Here is a 19,342-nt window from a genome sequence, read left to right as displayed (position 1 = left end):
AGCCCTTAAATATCCAACCAATGAGGCCACTAACCGTACTCCAATAGAAACATCAGATACAACCGCCAATAAGTGTACACATGTACCAAACAACAGCAGACTATATAAAGGTCCCAGCTAGCTCAGACAAGGTTTGCTGGCCAGGGAGTTGAAAGCTTCTGCTCTATTCAGAAATCTCCTAGGAGGCAGACAGGCTCAATCCACACTTTGAACTTCTGCAGGTAGGGGCCTAAATAATTTGCCATTTAACAATACTGTCTGAATAAAACTTTCCTCTCTCCTGGCCAAAAAACGAAGTGCACTGTCCCTATTAAATACAGTTTAAACAGCACACAGCAGAGTACTGCTGTCTCAGAGCACCCTTGGATGTAGAATATCCCTGTGGGGAAGGGTGGGCTGGTTTCACTGACTTGTTAACACAAAATGGTGGCTGGGGGTGCACTGCTTAACATACAGATCTTAGCATGGAGCAAAGGAGAAATTTGGAGGGAAAGATCGGTGGTCACTGGGAATGAGAGGGGAAAAATTACAGAGTTTTGACTGCAAATCCCACAATTCAACAGGTTAAATGGAAGCAGTCACGGGCAGGAAAAACCACAAGTAAATGTAAATGTAGTTGAGCTTATATAGCGCGCAGCTACCCGCAGTGGGTTTCCCGGCGCTTGCTTAGGGAACCCTTCCTGGTATTCCCCTGTGAGATAGCAGGGTATCCACAAGGTGAAAGTCAGGCATCCCGCCGCGAGGGGCCGTTGTGGAGATTAAGCAAGCTATTGCCCAGAGTCGCAGAGTGTGAACCCGTGAGTCGAGGAGGCACCGGGGCGAGAATTATCGAGTCCGTGGAATTTTTAGCCCAAGACCCCGCCGAGGCGGGGAATTGAACCCTGGTCCAGGACCGATCTCAGCTTCCGGGTCTGCTGCCTCTAACCCCTGAGCCACACTTCTGCACAAGTTTAAACATAAACCTAGTAATAAATTATCCAATCAAGGGCAGGTTAAACCTACAATTTTAAACTAACAACCACAGTTCAAGAAATTAAAAAAAAAAAAAAAATGATGATGCAATCACAGGTAGGGAAAATCGTTTTTAGGTCTCGTCCTATTCCATTCCGCAAGGAATGAATAGGGCGAGACTATTGGGGCTAAACTAAGAGCTAAACTAAGCTCTCAAAAATGCGGATTTCCAGAAGTGCATGTGTCCCGTGCACGCGCTTCTATCCGCCTGCCTGCCTGCCTCGCATCATCACATCAAAGCCAGCCATCTGTTGCTTCCCCAGCGTGGTGCCGCCAGCAGCTTCACTTCAAAGGGATCCGCTCCGCCCCCTGCTGCATCAAAGGCTGTCATTTCGCGGCCGCGTTTATTTACTTTCATTTCGCGGCCGCGTTTATTCTGCCCCTGTTAGGCTCGTTTTTAGGGCCATTTTTAAATTTCAGTTTATGTGCTCTCTCCCTGTTACGCAAACTAACAAAAGGATTATAGAGTATGAAGCTGCTGCCTGATCACAACACCGGCACTGCCTTTGTTACAAATTAAGCACTACTAGGGCGGCTGCGTTTTTGCAGCTATACCCAAATTAAATTAGTAGCGTAGCTCCACTTTAGGTCATATTTATTTTTGGTGTGTATAAGAATACGTCCACAATCACAGGCTATTAAGCACAATCAGACATGAAAACCTAGTTTCCAAACTCGTTCATTGGCAGTTTTGCCCTTTAAACAACATCGCCTCCCCCATTTGAACAATTTATGTGCTCTGTGTTAAGAAGGCTAAAAAAAAAAAAAAACATGCTGTGTAAAGCCGATGCCTGCTGAGAGCCCAGGCAAGAAGCCGGGGTGCTTTTCAAGAATCCATCTAATGTTACTTATGTCACCCTTTCTTTTCAACAGAATTTGTTTGAACCTGTTTCCCACAGCTCCCACCAGGGTGCATAGTCTCTCGCTTTCTTTCTCTCTGTCTCTCCTGCTCTCTTTCCCTCTCTCTCACTCTTTCCCTTTCTATCTCTTTTTCTCTACCTCCCTCTCTCTCTCTATCTCTCCTCACACGTTCTGTTTCTCCCGGTCTCTTTCTCTCTGGCTCTCTCTACTCCCCTCTCTCGCTCTCCCTCCCCACTCTCGGTCTTACCCTTTCTCTCTCCTCCCTCTCTGTCTCTCCTCTCTTTCTCCCTCTTCCCCCTCCTATTTCCCTCCGTCCCTCCCTCTATATGTCTCTTCTCTCCCCCTTTTCTCTCTCTATCTCTCCTCCCTCTCTACTTTCTCTCTCCTGTTGATCAGATTCCCCCACACACAACCCCAACACATCCCCACACACACACCCCCCACACACACCCCGCCTCCGCACACACACAACCCCACACACACCCCCCACACACACCCCACACACACACACAACCCCCCACCCCCACACCCCCACACCCCTCCACACACAACCCCCCCCACACACACACACACACACACACACACACACACAACCATCTATCGATCTATCTATCGCCTTTAGTCTATCTATTGCCCTCACTCTATCGCCCTCCCTCACTCTATCTATCCCCCTCCCTCTATCTATCTATCGCATCCTCACAGCATCACTCAGCACCAACACAGAATCACTCAGGGGCACCACAACATCACTATGCGCTACCACAGCATCACTGAACGCCACAGCATCACTCGTCGCCACCACATCACTCAGTGCCACCACAGCAATCAATCTGTGCAACCATTCAACAACAACTGGTCCAAATATGTTTTCTCAATGTTTCAAGTATTATTACAAATGTCACAAAAAGATGTTAACATTTCACTTCTGTTCTTGGATTTTCGTCACAATAAAATACACTGAACATAATCTTCACAAAAGTTAAAGCTATTGCCATTATAAATTACAATAACTCTATTTCAGTATTAAAATATTTTTTTTTTAAAAGCCATTGTTAGTTATAATATTAATACATCTAAGTCACGTAAATACAACACATATTGCATTACAAATGCTATAGGTGTCACATTTGCAAAAGTTCAAACTAATGGCATTGTAAATGACAAAGCTATTCATTTAGCTATTTTCAAAACCAACACATAAATAAAATATTTGTCATTTACAATACCTCAAACTTTCCTAATGCGAGACCTATTGCATTGCAAATGCTTGTTTAGTGAAGAGATGGCACTAGTCTGCCTCCTTACCACTTCCTGGACTCTGCTCACTGCAATCTGGGGCACAGGTAGGCTGCAGCTTACAAGATGGAAAAGCAATGCAGACACTGACAACCCAGCCAAACACTAATGCATCCACTAACACACCCAGACAAAAACACGGACACACCCAGGGACATACCAATGCAGACACTGACACACCCATCCAAACACTAATGCATGCACTAGCACACAAAGGCACCTACTGATGCATACACTGACACACAGTGTACTGACACACCCTGTCTCACACCGATACAGTCAATGGCGCATTAAAAACACAGTTGGCTCTTTGTTGGACCAGATGGTGGTTCCAACAAGCAGTTTTTTTTCTTGAAGGGTTAGCATTTATTTTTCAGAAAACGTGAACAGGGTTGTAAAAGGTTAAGGATGGGAAAACTTAAAGAAGCAACATGCTTGAATCTTCAAAACACATTACCTGGTAACTGAAAGCAAAGAAAAAAAAAACTAATAGTGATGCCCCTTCACTGTCACTGTATTCAAGTACGCACACAGGATATTTTTACAGCAACAAGCATGTGGCACTTTGCACAGTAACCACTCCCCTCAATTCTTTGCAGGCAGCTGGTATTGTAATCATTGCAGCTGAAGATGGTTCTTTGAAGGGTGCTGTAGAGGTGGACTGTCCTCCCGTCTCTCGCATCAGCTGGGTGTAGACCCTTTTATGAATTGTTTATAAGTGCTTCCAAGTGGAACTTATGCCGTGTGAATACTTTTTGTCGTGCCTCTGGATAAGTGCTTGCCGCAACTATTGCACACCACATATTTTGCAGTTGACTTCTTTTCCCCAGAAGGTATTGTAAAGTGCTTCCAGGCATCACCTTCTTTTCTTCAAGGTGTTGATCTTTCTCCTCATCAGGTTGTGGATGTTCATCCGAACAGAACATGTAGCTTTAGCCATTCTGTAAATGCAGAGCACTACCGGTTCTCAATCCCCTTCCTACAGACTTGACTGGAGAACTAACTGTTTTGAGGTTTGGTTTTCCATGTACATGGGTGGGGTCCTCAGATATCCAATCAAAAGACAAGGTTTGGGTGTAGTTTCGAGTGAATTAGCGAATCTGGTGCGTGGATTTGCAAAACTCAAAATGGGTAACTTAGTTGAAAAGCAGATAAAAGATGGTTAATATATGGCTACCGATTACAGGTGAAAAAAAATCATCCAACGTGCATTCACTAAATTTAACATGGTCAAGATAGGTGACCTATTTCCAGGAGGCCACGTGTTTGAGGCCGATAACGTAACCCAATTCCCAGATGCCACGTTTATGGATAAGTTCACTTTATTGCGTATTCGTTCAGCGTTACGCAACACTTTCCCCGATTTCCCTCTCGAACCTCCAGCCTTCCCCCCACTCACCATGGTGATAGACAGCGCTAAGGGTGTACACCTGGTCTCCAAACTCTACAAGGTCTGTGCGGACCTTATCCCTCTTAATGATTCCAAGATTCGTAGAGAGTGGGAAACGGACTTCGGGAACCCAATTACGGATGATCAATGGGCTGCATGTTGCATAGTAACAAAGAATGTCTCACTTAACAGTCGCCACAAGCTGATCCGCTTTAAATTTCTCCGCAGAACGTACGCTACACCGGCCAGAATCCAGAGAATAGATACATCCAAACCTCATAACTGTCCTAGATGCAAGGCCCAATATGAGGACTTTGCCTGCCCACGCATCCACACATATTGGGTAGAAATATACAGGATTATTAACAGTATGGTAAAATTTGACGATAAACCCCCTGCCCCAGATCGCCCTTCTAGGCTACGTAGTCCAATTGCCTCTGAAGCTGCGTAAATCTGAAGCCATAAGCTTGCTAATAGCCAAAAGAGAAGTCACCATTCACTGGGGTGGAAGGGCAACCCCCACGATAAAGGATGGCTTAACAGCATGGGATCCTGCTCCATGAGAAGCAACATTTATGCGAGCACAATGTCTCCAACCTCTAGGCCTAGACACATTTGGGGTCCATTTCGACCTTACCTGGAAACACAGCTACAAGATCCACCCACACAACAGGACCAGGGAATCTTTCCAACTGGAGTGGGGTAGACAAAGACTGCTCCACACAAAGCTATATGGCATACCTTTTGGTGAAATAATTCACCACTTGCACAATGTCAAAGCTGAAAGCACCGTCAAATTAAGTAACAATGGTTGGTGTGGACAAATGCATATAACCAGAGTTTTGTTAATAGATATTTTGGAAAAAGAAGTATATACTACCCTTAAATAACTGACGATATCGAGGCCATAAATATGTAAAATGACATTATTCTTCAAGTACTCTGACTGTTCTCATAAATGTAATGTATTGTTATCTATAAAAATGCAAAATAAAGTTGTTTTTTTAAAAAGATGGTTAATATATATGTTCACACTGATGTCATTAATGAATATGGAGGTTTGTACATATTTGAAATAATTACAACATTTGCGGTAAATCCGCGGATTCATTCCGATCACATGATTGGGATTAAAAACCAGAGCGGGGTAGTCCTGTCTATCTTTTTGGAACCACAAAGGTACAGTGGTACCCCCAAAATAATTTAAAAAAAAGGGTTTAATTGCATTATTAAAAAAACGTATATATATGATATTTTTATTTTTTTAAACATAAGTATTTTTTTTTAATCTGCCGTTAAAAAAACTAAATTCAAAATAAATTGTAGCGCACTTAGGGCCAGATGTAGGTAGGCTTTTACCGGGTGGTAACGGCCGAATTCGGCCGTTACCACCCGGTAAAAGCAATTTGACATGTAGGTCCCTGTAATTTACAGACTCGGTAAATTTACCGGTAGGTAAATTTACCGAGTATGTAAAATACCGAGTCGGTATCATTACTGATTCCGGACAATTGGTATGTAGGTGGGACTCTTCTGAGTCCCACAAGCAGTACAACATCGGTATTTTACCATCAAATACTACTTGATGGTAAAATACCGTTTCTGGTGTGCATGCACATGTGTGCATGCACACCTATGCCATATGACAGGCAGACCTGCCCTTAGGGCAGGTATGCCTGCCACATGGCACCCGAGCCTCTTTTGGGGGTGCCAGAGGGTGTCAAAGTGACACCCCCTGCACCCTTGTGACAGTCGGTATTTTCCGATGTGGTAAATACCGACCGGTATATGCCCAATCAATCCTATGGGCTTCAAAGCCCATAGGAATGCATGGGCATTGACTGGTCGGTATTTACCACATCGGAAATTACCGACTGTTTCCGATTCGGTAATTGCACATCTGCAATTACCTACATCTCGGTATTTTTATTTTCCGACCTCTTAAATACCGAGTCGGTATGACTCGGTATTTAAGAGGTCGGTAAATAAAAATTACCTACATCTGGCCCTTAGTGTTAAAAATAAAACAAATTAACTAAATAAAACAAAGGTTGCGTGGATGTTATGGGTAGGAAATAAAACTAAAAATACCCTAGAAATTCACTGAAAAATAAAGGTTACAGGGGGGCCCCCAAAGTTGTTGGGGGCATTCAATCTCGCACAGATTTCGCTGTCACTGCTGATTTACTGCCCAGAGCACCGGGGACACTAACACTGGGTCTGTGGCACCCGGACTACCAGTCCCGGCGAGACCTGCGCCCTGTGAGGCATAAAATCCACGGAGGGCTACCGCGTCGCGGGAGAATCCCGGGACAAGGGCGGGGCCGTCTGCGGACGTCTGAGGCCGAAGGAGGCTGGGCTGGGCCACCCCCCTTGGCTATTGTACACCAAAACAACTATCAAATGCATCGGGTATGTTACACCTGAAATAACTTATGCTGACATTGTTCCTAACTATTCATGGACGGTTCTATTCTCTATCGATATCGGGCTGTGTCTGATCAAAGAGGAGGGGGGGGGGGGGGAGGAAAATTGAATTGTGGCACTCTTATCGGATGATCTGGCAAAGGATACTACTAGTTTAATATCGGGGGCGAAGGGAAGGGAGTATTTTCATTCCTAACATTGGTTATTAATGTTGTTGATGAGTTGTGATATTTTAACTGCCAAATACGCAACGGCTTACTCTATTACAGCGTGTGTAAGATTAACTCTGGTTGGTCAAAGTTAGCGTGAAAAGTTACTAGCGTACTCTTACATCATTGCCTAAATGTAAGTATATTGTCATGAGTAAGCAGAAATGCCTAGCGGGGACCCTCAACAACTTTATTTTAAGAGCAGAATCACTCATAACCCACGAAATTGCTCTTGCAGAAAGAAGGTTATCTTTAGATCCGTCTAAGCTACCAACATACAATGAATCTGGCCAATTACTCCTAAAAGACCCATCGCAAAAACCAATGAGTGATTGTATTGCTTCCCCCGCACACACTCTAGGGAGCCATGTGGCAGATCATACTATAAATAATAACAAAAATCAGTCAGAGCTAGAAGTGTCGCCAACTCCATCGATGGCAACTAGGCATCGAGGAGTAAGGCAAGGGGTGCAGGAGAAAAATAAACCAAAGACCATATCACAAGGGAAGCGGACCACCAGCAAAAAGGGAGGAGTGGGCAGGCTAGGGATGCCAGCCGGAATTAATTGAACATATGAGCTCTGAATGTAGATCCTTCGGAACTCAAACTGAGACTGATTACTCCCCATACTCTAACAGAGCAGATAGTACGGCGGAGACGCTAGAACTTATTGTTGCAGATATTTTTAAGACCACTCTAGATTCTGTCCAGGTGCAAATAAATGATCTTATGTGCGCTAGACTGAAGGATCTAATGATAAAATTACCCAAATAAATCAGGCTATAGCTAAATTAGACATTATGTTCCAAAAGGGGAGAGATTACTTTGAAGAAGGAATTAAATTACTTGCAGAATATAGGTTGAGTTACCAAAAAAATAAAGGTGATTCCTGATAGGATCATTTTAGCACAACCAGGAATAGCTACCCTGAACGGAACTGGCATTGTGGGAGAAAGAGTACAATTATTAAGAAACAAGGAACCCCAAAGTAATGTCACTGGCCTAGGAGAAAGAAGAATTGATCCAACCATAGGGAGACCAGATTACTCCTGCAGCAGTAATGTAAGGGCACCAGTATCTAGTTCTGACGAAATTAATGTGATTCCCAATTGTGACAATCTAAGTTTACCCCCAGCCGCATGCCCGTATGTTTTAATACTAACTGGCGTACCAGCTTTAAGAAGAGATCAAATCGAAACATGGCTTAATCTTAGGAATAAGGTTGTAGATTGGCTCCAAAAGTATAAAGGATTCAGCACGGAAAAAAGGAATGAGATTATAATGGTGCGCAGAGTGGGGTGGGTGGGGCATCAGAGGAAAAATATTGATGGCGACTGTATAGTTGTAAATTTTAAACGCCCCCACATAGTTCGTCATTTATTAAGAACATGCGAGGAGACCCAGAAAGAGAACACTAACATCCACGCTCTCCCTTTGGGGTACTTTCATAGACCGAATGGGGACGAAACACGTAAGAATTTTGAGAATTTTTTCCCTCTTCACACTTTTAATAGATTCCAATACTTACCTTCCTTGGAAGCGGTTGATTGACTGTATTCAGTAACAGACCAAGGAGAAGGAATAGTGGTCGCCCCAATAGAAATAAAGACAAAAGGGATAAATGTCTCATTAGTCACTTTTCCACGGACATATGTCCCAGTGTATGAAAAGGAAGACATGGAAGAAGGGGTCCTAGCGAAACAAAAACCCTCATTGATCTCTGGTGGAGAAACAGTATTGACAGGAGTAAATACCTGTACAAGTGATACTATATTAGATGGTCCTCTTTTAGCTAGGAGTGACTGCAATCTCCCAAATTTAAAATAATTTCATGGAATATAGCAGGGCTTACGAAAAATGTTTGCGACCCAGAGTAGTGCAGCTGCATTGAAGGAAGTGACATCTGTCTCCTGCAGGAAACTTGGGCGCGAAATACCCCGCATAGAGTGGGATATAGAACATATAACGTTGATGCAGTTCCCTCTGCTAGAGGTAGGCCCTCGGGGGGGCTCTTAATATGGGTAAAAGTAACACTCGAGGTCCAAATAACAATATTAAATATTGACTCAATGGATATTCTTGGATTAAAAATAATTACGAAAGAAGGTAGTGCGTTACATTTATTTAATGTTTACAACAGACCATGCCGTTCATCCAAAGAGTCAGTGACATTGGAAAAGTTGGACTACTTCTTAAATTGCATGGAGGAGAAATCAAGCATAATACTAGGTGGCGATTTGAATTGCAATTATGAGCCAATTATAGGTCTTGGCGATATTTTTGATGAGGAGTATAGGGCCAATAATATCCCTTTATTACATAATATTGAGTCGGTCCAATGTACTGTATTGGCAGTCCAAATAATGAGGCTGACAGTCGCGCATGGTTGAGAGCATGCAACGGCCGACTTCCATCAGACACACTAAAGGCCTCGACCTTTATAAGGAATAATTCCCAAAGTAAAATTGATTATGTCATGGTTTCCTTTGATATTTGGCATTATGTAATTGACCTAGAGATTATGCCCAGGATTATTGAGAGTGACCATCGTCCACTCCAATTGTTATTTTCACCAGGCTAGTTGCTCAGTGTAACCCAAAAAAATGAGGTGCCCTATTTAGTAAATACAACCAATGATGCTATATTAGTTAGTAATAATAGTCGTTCACTAAAATGGGCCCACATATTGGAGCATGGAGAAGTGCTAAGAGAAATCTATAGATTGTTAGCCGACACGTTTGCCAGTTATTTAAGCACACCATTAGAGGGTAGTACCTTTGTTGACCTACATATTGGGTTTTTTAAGTCATTAATACCATTGGTAACCAAAATGCCAAAAAAATATATAAATAATATATCAAGCAGGAAACCCTGGTACGGCAAGGATTGCCGTAATGGCAAGGTTAGACTCATAGAAGCGATAAAAAGCAAGTCTCCTGAGGAGATCAAGGCGGCCAGAAAAGAATATAAGAAAGTTCAAGCGAAGGCAAGAACAAATTGAGATGAGGAAAGTTGGTCCGAATTGCTAATGGCAGCTAAGATTAAGAACCAAGTGGGGTTTTGGAGATTGGTGGCGAATGGGAACCATATAGGAAGAGTGGTTAAGGACGTGTTTCTTGATAAAATGACTTGGGTCGAACATTTCTCACAGTTCTATAGGGCTACAGGACATATTGGGGTTCTGGAAAAGGATACATTATGGTCCAGCCCCAGTATAATTAAATTAGAGTTTGAAATAGAGGAAACAGTGTTAGCAAGTAATGCAGTTAAAAATGGAAAGGCACCAGGATTGGATAAAATCCCAGGCGATTTATATAAGCATGAAATTAACGTCTGGGCGCCTTATATTAATTTTTTGTGCAATGCTTTAGCAGCAGGGGTAGATTTTCCTGATAGCTGGAGGGGTGCAGAAATCGTTCTAATTTTTAAAAAGGGCGACAGGAATGAACCATCTAACTATCGCCCCATTAGTTTAATGTATATTTTACAAAAAATCTATGCAAGGCATATTTTAACACGTGTGAATATATGGATGGAGGAAAGTTCTGTACTCACTAAGTTCCAATCTGGCTTTAGGCCCAGAATAAGTACTATTGACCAAGTTTTCAGATTTTGTTGTTTATGTTGGAAATATGTTATATAAGGAAAGGACATCTTTACGTTGCATTTGTAGACTTCAGGGCTGCTTTTGGTCTCGTCTCACGTGATCTTTTATGGGAGTCTTTACATTCTCAAGGGCTTCCGGTCCGTCTTCAACAGATCATAAGGTTGCATGAAAATAATTATGCGAGAGTAAGATGGGTGCCCAATGGCGAACTAACAAAAACCATCTCAATTAAACGAGGAGTCCGCCATGGATGTGTGGTGGCTCCCACATTATTTTCAATGTTTGTCAAGGACGTCCCATCTTACTTAGAGGGCTGCAATAACGATTCACCAAAATTGAACGGAGAAAGGGTTCCAGCCCTTTTATTTGCAAACGATACTATATTGATTTCTCAAACACCCAGAGGTCTGCAATCCCTTTTAAATTCATTTCAAACATATTGCAACAGGAAAGGCCTAGAGATTAATACTAATAAGACTAAATATATGGCCATAAACCCTCACAAAACTTTAGGGGGAATTTGTTTTTAAATGATCAAAAACTAGAATCTGTACAGAATTTTACTTACTTGGGAGTTTCATAAGATACAAAACTTTCGTGGAAAACCCAAGTAGAAAAAAGTAAAATGATACTTACACAGAACACTCTGCCTATTGTAAAAAAAAAACACGGGGCGAGCCTTAGTAAGGCAGTTTCTCCGGCACTTGAAGTTTGTAAGTTTAAGGCCCAGTCTGCAGCGTTATATGGGGCAGAAATATGGGGGCCAATGTGTAGGACTGTTTTCATGAATAGCGAAAACAAATTTTATAGGACTCTCCTGAAGTTGCCAAAAAGTACACCATTAATATCCTTTATGCTAGAATTAAACATGACGCGCACGGGTCATTATGCCATCTTGATACCATTATCACTATGGGTGAGACTCTGGTGTACACCAGAGCTAGTAGAGTATAGAAATGGACTCCAAGAAATAATGAGATTAGATTCGGATAACTCCAATATCTGGCTAAAACACGTGCGCACATGGTTAAATAGAATTGGGTTGACACAGTTTTGGGAAAATCCTTTTAGTTTGACGCAAAATTCCAAAAAATTGCTGAAAACGACCTTTTGGGTAGACACGGTACATAGCTTGTCAAATGACCAAGTAGGTGGAACCTTGATAAGTAATTTTCTTGTTTTTAAGGATATTCCTTGTTTTGAAGAATTCTTAGACTAGGTTCAAGCACCTTTGGCCAAAACCTTGTATATGAAATGTAGGGATTTTAAAAAAATGAGAGGGAGACAGTGGAACCTTCCTAACACATAGCACCTAACCCAAGTCACTCCCAATTATAAGTTGCCCCCAATCATTTGTATGGGCAAAGTGTGTGCACACTGACTGACACCCACTGTCACAGTGTTAGTTCAACAAAGAACTAAAGTAATCCATACACAAGAGCAAAGGTGCACAACACAATTCTTAAACTACAGTTCTAATAATCACAGACGTAGGTTTTCTTGGTTGCGATTTTCTTTATTCCAAAATGGTGTACATTCAAAAATACGGGTTTTTGCAGCCGACGCGTTTCGTCCACAAGGGACTTCTTCTGGGCGAATTCTTTTGATTATAAGTAGTCGTGTTTTCTTTATAATACGGACGTCTCAAGAGGCTTCTTAGTTCATAGTGCTGAGGTGCCACACAATTGTCGTGTTGTGAGCAATGTTAGTAACAACGGCTTCCTTCCCGGATTAAGGCCTTAATCCGGGAAGGAAGCCGTTGTCACGCGGCGAGGTATGAAGATTGGTGATAAAAGAAGCATAGGACTTTATTAAGAGCCTCTTTTTGCTGAATTATCTATTATCCAACCACCTCTCTCTGAGATTAATAGTTTATAGCAGTAACAGAAGACTCATCTTAGACGTCGTGACAAATATTTGAAGACGACCTTCTTTCTTTTACTAACATTGCTCACAACACGACAATTGTGGCACCTCAGCACTAAGAAGCCTCTTGAGACGTCCGTTTTATAAAGAAAACACGACTACTTATAATCAAAAGAATTCGCCCTGAAGAAGTCCCTTGTGGACGAAACGCATCGGCTGCAAAAACCCGTGTTTTTGAATGTACACCATTTTGGAATAAAGAAAATCACAACCAAGAAAACCTACGTCTGTGATTATTAGAACTGTAGTTTAAGAATTGTGTTGTGCACCTTTGCTCTTATGTATGAAAAGTAGGTATGTAATGTTGAAAACCAACACGACCATAGCCAGGTGGACAAGCACCTGTGAAATAAAGACTAGTGAGCTATGTACCTTGTGCCAAAGTAATACAAAAAGACGAGTCGCACATCCTCTTTTGTTGCCCAGCTTATGAGGCTAGGAAAAAATGGATTAAGCCTCTCTGCCTTACCTTAGGAGTGCGCTCATACAAGGAGGCGAATAGGATTATTAAGACTGATACTAGGCAGGTGATTGTTTTTGGTGTTCGTAGATTTCTATTTGCAATAAGCTTTGTACGCAACAAGATGGGCCTGAATCTATAAATTAACTGATGTAAACTCCTTTTTGTACTTTAACTTAATGTTACTGCTATCTTGTGCTTATTAACCCCTTCCACGCTCATGAGGAGCTGGGCTCGTCATGAGGTAGCCTCCTCGCACGCTCATGACGAGCCCAGCTCGTCACGTAACATGCGATTTAAAAAAACTCAGCGTACGGGCGGAATTACGCACGCACGCGGTTAACTTGTGTATATATATATATATATATATATATATATATATATATATATATATATATACACACACACACACATTTTAAAGTCACCAGTAATTTTGGAACTGGTGAGAATAATCTTAAGTAATGTTTTATGTGTTTTTTGTAAAATTGATGCCTTTTTAACTAATTTATAAAGATTTTATTGTGTCGATTCCCTAACCATATCCATGCCATCTCTAAAATCATGTATTTCTCTATGCAGACACTGAATTTTGAAATGATTGGTTTTATGTATCTTTTATGGCTCTATTGTGCCGAAATAAAGATTATAAATGAAATGAACTAAATAAAATAAACATTACAGTGACAGAAGACTTTAGAAATGGAATTTAAAAAGGTTAGAAATTCACTGAAAAAACAAAGGTTGCATGGATGTTATGGTTAGGAAATAAAACTAAAAATACCCTAGAAATTCACTGAAAAATAAAGGTTACAGGGAAGATATAGTTAGACTCCGATTTCACTCATACAAAACCACTGAAATACTGCAGTTCTAGTTACCTGAGCTAACTATAACTTACGCCCCCGCAATGCACTGCTTATGACCTCACATATTACATCACTTATGACAAGGTCAGTGACTTCACTGATTACATCTTCCACAGAACCACTCACACACCCACATCCCCAGACAACCTCTCATACACCCCCACAACCACTGGCATACCCACTTAAAGACCGTATACACCCACTCACTCATCCGTAGAGCCACTCAGACACACTCACTCACCCATACAGGCACTCAGACAGCCACACATCCACTTATTCAACCATACAGCCACTCACCCATACAGCCTCTCAAGACAGCCTTTTACTCACCCTTACAACTACTCATACACCAACAAAGCCACTTACATACCCATCCACACATCTATACAATCAATTACACACCTGCTCACTCACCAGGAATTCACAGTTTGAAAAATCTGCAGTTTTGTAAAAAGGCAGCTCTTTTTACAAAATTGGCCACGAATTTGATGAATGAGACCCTCCTTGTCTGGTTAACATTCTCAGGTGTTGCAAGCTACTCAGTGGTCGTACGTACACCGACAGATGCCCCCTCTTGCCTGCATTGCTTATGTTGCGCGACTGATGTGAATTGTCATTCTTTTCCTCACAGTGAGTGAGGCTCTCTGCCCTGACCCTGCGCTGATTTCAACAATTCTTCACCGAGCTGCACAAGCCCTTATCTGAAACAGCATCCTATAGGTACACAGTTGACAAATTATGTGGCAAGAAAATTCTCTCTGTGCGGCAAGCTCTGTGGCATTACCCTCTTCATGTTTTAAAACTCATTGATTGAGAAATCTCACCAATGTTACAGAACACTGAACTATTTATTGAGAAAGACAACTGGGCACATAATACCTGCTTTTCTTTTGGATGGAAGCAAACAGCCATCATTGTATTACCATTCATTTGTAACAGCTGCATTACATAGTTTGTGTAAAATATAACTTTGCAACCAATAGAGAACAAGCATTCAAGCACACACTTCTTGTAATAAAGGATGTGTGTCTTATTCTATGGCAGTACCGGAGGCTTCCGATTATGCTTCCTCATTTCTTTACTGCACAAACAGCAGCCAATGAAAGTAAAACTACAATGATAAAAAACAACATTTCCTACGAGGCTTTGAACCATGCCTCCAATACTACAGCCAATCACAGTAGTAGCAAACATATAAAGTATCGAGACACTAATCTGGCCTCCTCTTTCTTTGCTGCTCTGCAGCCCAGATAAGTGCTCTTTACTTTCCATACTTGTATGATCTCATGTTACTGATATCGCCCCTGGCAAGTGTATTTTAATGCTTTTAATCGTATTGTTTATAGCATTGCCAGTACTGTGTACTGTTTCATACCTGGCTCGTGCTGTGCCTTTTAGCCTGAACGCGCTGTTGCGCCTCGTTCACATACGCCCTTGTTGGCGTTCCTTCCCTCCCGATCTCGGAGCGGAGTTTTCCTGGCCCGCTCAGAGTCCCTTTAGCTGTGTGGAGCGCGTGTTGCGCCCCGGCTGTGGCGGAATACCTGGAAACTCACCTCCGCAAAGGTTTTGACAAAGAGGTGAGAGCACGCCTTAAGTCAGAGTGTCCCCGTCCCGATTTGGCCCACAAGGTGGCCGTCACACCAGACATTGACACTTCCATGACTACTTTCCTCAAGAAATATAAAAAAGACCCTAAAAAAAGGGGATTGATCGCGCGCTCAGAGCGTGCCAAGATAAGGTCCTTGACCTTTCAGGGCCGTTGGCCAAGATCCTGGAACTGGCCCTCCAAGCTCAAGAGACAGGGGATGCCATTCATCCTGAAGTCCTAGCAGGTTGGGCGCAACGTCCCATTTGCATGCTGGGGAACGCCAACTGCGCTTTAGCTTCTGAAAGGCGGAAGTCAGTCTTGCTCCGGATTGATCCTCAGTTGGTAGAGTTGGCTCCGTCAGAGCCGGGTCCTTTGGCGGAAGGACAGTTGTTTGGGGACAACTTTGTGAAAGACATTGCAAAATTTGTTAATACCTTTGCGTCTCTTGATAAATTTGAGGCCTCCTTGAAGAGGGTTTTGCACCAGGTCTCTAATAGGGCCGGGCGTGGCAGAGGACGCTCGACCGGCCGCTATTCGAATACCGGTCCTGAAAGGGGATACGCTCCTAGACGGGGCAGAGGATACACACAAGAACCGGACCAGGCCGGTTTCTACCCGTCAAGATCCCGCGGCTTCAGAGGCCGCTATAATCGAGGTGTCAACAAAGGTTACAAGAACTTCGACAATCAGTCCTCTGGTAAGTCACGTGGGCTTCTTGGCTCCGTTAGGGGGCAGGTTGCGTCACTTTGTGGTGAATTGGAAGAGTCTCACTTCAGATGTTTGGGTCCTCTAGACCGGCCAGGGTTACCAGATAGAGATGTTGGAATGCCCCTTTCAGGCCTCCCCCCCCCTCCACCTCTCCTTTTTTCCCTTCTAGAACAGAGTTTTATCGACTCAGAACTAGAAGAATTGTTAGCCAAGGAGGCTATTGCTGTGGGACCCTTCATCCCCGGAGGCTTCTGCAGCAACGTCTTCCTAGTACAGAAGAAAGGAGGCGGTCAACGCCTAGTTTTAAATTTGAGAGACTTCAAATCCTATGTCACTTATCGCCACTTCAAGATGGAGGGTATCCATCTTTTACGAGACCTTCTGTTGGAACTTAAAAGATGCCTATCTGACGGTCCCCATCTGCCCCTCTCATCAAAAGTACTTACAGTTCCCTTGGAAAGGGCAGTGGTACCGGTACAGGGTGCTCCCCTTTGGTCTGTCCTCAGCCCCTTGGGTGTTCACCAAGCTTCTCAAACCAGTGAGCTCTCGCCTCCGAGAGATGGGAGCGTGTCTCATTGTTTACCTAGACGACATGCTTATTCTAGCCCAAGATCGGTCCCTTCTTCTCACACATCTAGAGTGGACGACTTCTCTGCTGCAAAATCTGGGGTTCGTTATCAATGCCAAAAAATCGGACATGATACAGTACCAACAGATGGAATTCCTAGGTTTTCTGATGGACTCCGTAGCAGCTCAGCTCCTCCTTCCTCTTCACAAGATCAGGTCCATCAAGAGGGAAATAACATCCACTTTATCCAAGGAGATGATTTCCTTGCGTGTTCTGGCGAGGACTGTGGGCCTTCTGGCTTCATCGATTCAGGCCATTTTCCCAGGCCCCTTACATTACAGAGCCCTGCAGAGACTGAAAATCTTTTATTTACAGAGTAAGTTGCATTCCTCTTTCCCTCGAAGCCCGAGAGGAACTTCAACGGTGGCTGGAGCACATGTCAGCCTGGAATGGCCGAGCCATCTTCGGCGCAGCCCCAGATGTGGTAGTCGAGTAAGACGCCAGTCAGTGGGGCTGGGGCGCTCGCTGTGGAGACTTTACCACAGGAGGACGGTGGTCAGCAGACAAACTCACACTACACATAAATTGTCTAGAGTTGTTGGCAGGGTCCTTTGCCATCAGATCTGTCTCACCGCTGAAGAGCAATTGTTGTATCCTCCTTCGAATGGACAATGTCTCAGCGGTGAGATATATCAATCGATTAGAGGAGACGAAGTCCCGAATGCTGGTACACATTGCGAAGGAATTTTGGCACTTTTGCCTGAATCGCAAGATCTCTGTGGTGGCAGAATACCTTCCGGGGAAATTCAATCAGGTGGCGGATTGGAATTCCCGGTTTCTTCGAGACTTCAGCGATTGGAGACTTCATCCATCGCTGTTTGGTCAGATCATGACTATGCGAGGCCCCTGTCAGATAGATCTGTTTGCCTCTCGCCTCAATGCCCATCTTCCCCTGTTTTACAGTTGGAGACCGGATCTGATGGCGATGGGAACGGACGCATTCCTACACCACTGGGGGCAACGGAGGAATTATGCCTTTCCCCCGTTTGCTCTGATCCAGAGAGTGGCGGCGTTTGTGCGCCGGCAGAGGGCGGCAATAGTGTTGGTGACTCCGTTTTGGTCGACTCAGTCGTGGTTTCCCACACTGTTGGAGTTATCTGTGGACCTTCCATTCCGGCTCCCAGTTTTCCCGACGCTTCTGCAGGATCCATTGGGAGCTTGCCACCCCTTAATCCTGCAGAATCAGTTGACTTTGATGGTGTGGACGTTCTCCGGAGACATGAATGCCTTGCAGGCCTTTCACAAGAGGCTTCCAGATTTATACAGCAAGCTTGGGCTCCTTTCACCCGGAAACGATACTCTGCATCTTGGAAGAAGTGGGTGGGTTGGTGCCTTCCGAAACAGGTGGATCCCGTGGGATCAAATGTAACTGATGTTCTGAATTTTCTATCTGAATGTGCATCTTCAGGCCTGGCTTACAGGTCGGTTAATCATTTCAGATCTGCTATTTCTGCTGGACACGATCACATCGATGGTAAGCCTGTGGGGATGCATCCCTTGGTTTGTAAGTTACTTAAAGGAGTGCGTGTGGCCAACCCTCCTCGACCCAGGTATTCCACACTGTGGGATGTTACAAAAGTTCTTAATCTGTTGGAAACCTGGCCAGATAATGGTGATCTGTCCCTAAAACAGCTTTCTGCCAAGCTTACTATGCTACTGTGTCTCATTTCATGTCGCAGAGTTTCAGATGTTAGAGCTTTAGATTTGGCTGGTAGGATGTTTTCTCCGCAGGGTGTCTCCTTTGTTATTACACGACGAACTAAGACCATGTCACGCTCAGTCGAGTACCCCGCTTTCCCACATAACAACAAGTTGTGTGTTGCAGTGTCTGAAATGTTACGAGGAGCGTACTATTGCACACAGGACTGATCCTTTAGGCCAGTTGCTAATCTCGGTTCAGAAACCCTTCAAACCAGTTGCTGCGGCTACTTTAGCCAGATGGGTTCGTTGGATTATGTCAGAGGCTGGCATCGATATCTCTGTTTATGGTGCTCATTCAGCTAGAGGTGCGATGGCCTCTAAGGCCTATTTGTTAGGTTCCCGCTTGGAGGACATCATCAAAGCGGCCGATTGGTCTTCTGACTCAATGTTTAAAGTGTTCTATTATAATCCTATTCCTCATGTTTGATGCTGTGATTCATGAGCTTTGAACCAGCATAATCAGAAGCCTCCGGTCCTGCCATAGAATACAAAATTTTCTAGCTATCGCGACAAGAATTTTAGATTCTATTAAGGACACGGAGGCGAGGATTATCCCACCCGTTGGGACAGTTTTTACAACTGTAAGTTGTTTGAAGTATGTTGTTTAACATCTTTATTCCCACCCAGTGAGAAATGTGGTGGTGGGCTCCTTTTTCTCAAACT

This window comes from Lissotriton helveticus, chromosome 9, assembly GCF_964261635.1.
Source record: "Lissotriton helveticus chromosome 9, aLisHel1.1, whole genome shotgun sequence".
NCBI classification, from domain to species: domain Eukaryota; kingdom Metazoa; phylum Chordata; class Amphibia; order Caudata; family Salamandridae; genus Lissotriton; species Lissotriton helveticus.
The sequence above is the reverse complement of the archived record's forward strand: the minus strand, read 5'-3'. Positions refer to the sequence as shown.